The sequence below is a fragment of the Octopus bimaculoides genome, chromosome 6 (assembly GCF_001194135.2).
Source record: "Octopus bimaculoides isolate UCB-OBI-ISO-001 chromosome 6, ASM119413v2, whole genome shotgun sequence".
In the NCBI taxonomy this organism is placed as follows: Eukaryota; Metazoa; Mollusca; class Cephalopoda; order Octopoda; family Octopodidae; genus Octopus; species Octopus bimaculoides.
The window spans coordinates 100,091,382-100,094,257 of record NC_068986.1 but is presented as its reverse complement, the minus strand read 5'-3'; the positions used below and the strand labels follow the sequence as shown (position 1 = coordinate 100,094,257).

The 2,876-nt window shown below is 36.6% G+C and overlaps 1 long non-coding RNA gene across 1 annotated transcript in view; it reads left to right on the top strand.

Moving 5' to 3' along the window:
- The first annotated feature begins 232 nt into the window (after positions 1 to 232).
- LOC128248052 (uncharacterized) overlaps positions 233 to 2,876 on the top strand; it is an 18,261-nt gene continuing 15,617 nt past the window's right edge. The window contains exon 1 of the long non-coding RNA XR_008264323.1: positions 233 to 946. This is a non-coding gene — a long non-coding RNA (uncharacterized LOC128248052). The remainder of the gene's footprint in view (positions 947 to 2,876) is intronic.

Genomic DNA, 2,876 nt, shown 5'->3' with positions numbered 1-2,876 from the left:
GGATTGTTGCTTTGTACTCGGACTAAAACCACGCTGGTCAATATGACGGATTTATCCAGCTTAGGGGAATGACAATCTAGAAAACTCGGGCGAAGAGAGAGAAACATGCGTCGTTAGGAAAAAGAACTTTGTCACAAGACATTCGGAGATGTGAACAAAGAAATGACGTCAACACGATAGTCAATGTGATGCGTCACAATTAGGATTGCATAAGCATTATTTATTTCCATTGTATAATTACACCCTGGACTGATACTATTACACGTTAATAGAATAGTATTATCCCAATGTAGTTATATAGAGATTAGGTATTCTTATCTACTGCTATTTTCTATTGGAAAGCTGGATATACAGAGACAAAGCGCTTGAAATAGTATAGCAGTAACGGATAAGTATAAGATTCGTTTCCATTTTACTGCATTATTTTCACTGAGTAGTTTTATATATGTTATATACTATGAATATAATTATTTAAGATTTCATTCAAAGACCAATGTGATTCTCATGTTCGTATTGTAGAGATGGAGGAAGGGTTGACGATTAACACAAGTAATATATATATTCAACTACATGATGTATATGTATTAGAATATAATGTGCAAAGACTATAATAGGAATTGTTTATGGGGATAGTATATTATGGTAGTACAGAGGAAGGCATATAAGATAATATGTTGTATAAATAAGACAAAAATAGTGTAAGGTGAGTACTGAGAGATAATATATCGGCTGATGGGCAACGTCAACCAGAAAGGATTCTTGAATTATAGATATGAAATTTAATTCTAGATATCTTAGAATTTAACCACTACCGAAATCGGCTCACTACAAAAACGACTGTTTTCGCAATAAGATGGTCAGTTAGTGAATCTCATACGCATGTCCCATGAATGTCTTGGCTACGTACAACTACAGCCGACTCCCAAGATATATTTACAAAGGGGAGGTAAGTCTGTTGCTGCAATCAGCGTATTTTCAAGTGCGGTGTTCAACATCTGTATTTCATTCATTGCTAAGCAATACTATTGTGTGAATCTATGTGTTTATGCGTGTGCCAACGTTTCGGCTGATGTACCCTCCAAACTACTACTACTATTATTATTATAATTATAATTATTATTATTATTAGTATTATTATTATTATTATTATTATTATTATTATTATTATTATTATTATTATTATTTTTATCATCATTATTCAGGTTACTGCTTGGAATCGAACTCGGAATCTTGGGGTTAGTAGCCCGCGCTCTCGACCACTACACCATATGCCTGTGGGCATGTAGTGGTTAAGAGCGCTGGCTACTAACCCCAAGGTTCCGAGTTCAATTCAAGGCAGTAACCTGAGGCACTAACGAAGGCTCATAAGTGGAAATCCCCTGGTCTTGATAGAGTACCAAATTTCTGGCTCTCATCACTCTCGTCCGCACACAAAATGTTAGTAATACTATTTAATAGTATTATGAAAGACCCAGAAAGAACTCCCCATTGGATGGCAAATGGTATTACTTACCTCCTCCCGAAAAATAACGAAACCAAAGACCCAAAAATCTACCGGCCTATAACATGTTTGTCTGCTACCTATAAGATTTTGACATCTATTCTAGTGGAGAAAACATACGTTTATGGAAGAGAATAACCTCTTTCCCACTGAACAGAAAGGATGCAGACGAGGCTCATACGGATGCAAAGATCAGCTCTTAATTAATCGCATGATCCTTGAGAACTGCCATAACAAGCGCAGAAATCTCAGCTCTTCATGGATTGATTATAAAAAAAGCCTTTGACAGCATACCACATTCGTGGATTCTGAAATCGCTGGACATTTTCAAAATTTCTCCTGTGATTTCAGATTTTTTAAAGTATAATATGTCACTATGGAACACGAAGCTGCAATTATATCATTCTAATGGAGTATTGCACTCAAACAATATTAGCATAAACTGTGGCATTTTCCATGGTGACTCGCTTTCACCACTAATTTTCTGCATAGCACTAATACCACTCTCACGTGAACTGAATAGAACAAGGTATGGCTACAAAATTGACAAGAAGAAAATAAGCCATCTATTTTATATGGATGATTTAAAGCAATATGGCAAAGACGATGAAGAGCTTCAAGGACTACTACATACTGTGAAAGGATTCAGTGAAGATATCGGGATGGAGTTTGGCCTTGAAAAGTGTGCCAAAGCCACTTTTAAGAAAGGGAAACTAGTAAGGTCAAGTTCAATAGAATTAGATGTCGAAATAGTAAGAAAAGAACTTGAGCAGGAACAAACCTATAAATACCTAGGAATAAATGAAGGCTCTGGTATCCAGCATGCAAGCATGAAAGAGAAGGTTAGGAAGGAATGTTATAGAAGAGTTCGAGAAGTCTGAGCTGAATGCATACAATAAGGTGTTAGCCATAAATTCCTTAGCAGTCCCAGTTCTTCTTCATAGCTTCAATGTGCTTAACTGGAATACCAGTAAAAATAGTCAAAATTGATAGAAAAATCCGCAAGCTACTGACTTGTAATAAGACGCATCATCCAAAGGCAGACGTGGATCGTCTTTACCTTCCCAGAGCTCAGGGAGGTCGAGGCTTGATCCAGCTTGAACTTACGTACAAAACCACCACAATCGGACTGGCCAAATACTTTGAAACAACCAATGATTGGATGCTGAAACTTGTTGAAAAACATGAAAGACCGAAAAAAACTTCACTCTATTCTGAAAGAGAGCAAAAATTCGCTACCGAACATTTAGATACCCACCAGCTTGATCAGGTTGAAGGAAATGCGCCAACTGCTACTGCAAAGAAAATAAAATTAATTGCAAAGACAAAAGCACAAGAAAAATTAGCTAGCAGACAGGAACAGAAACCTCTGCAA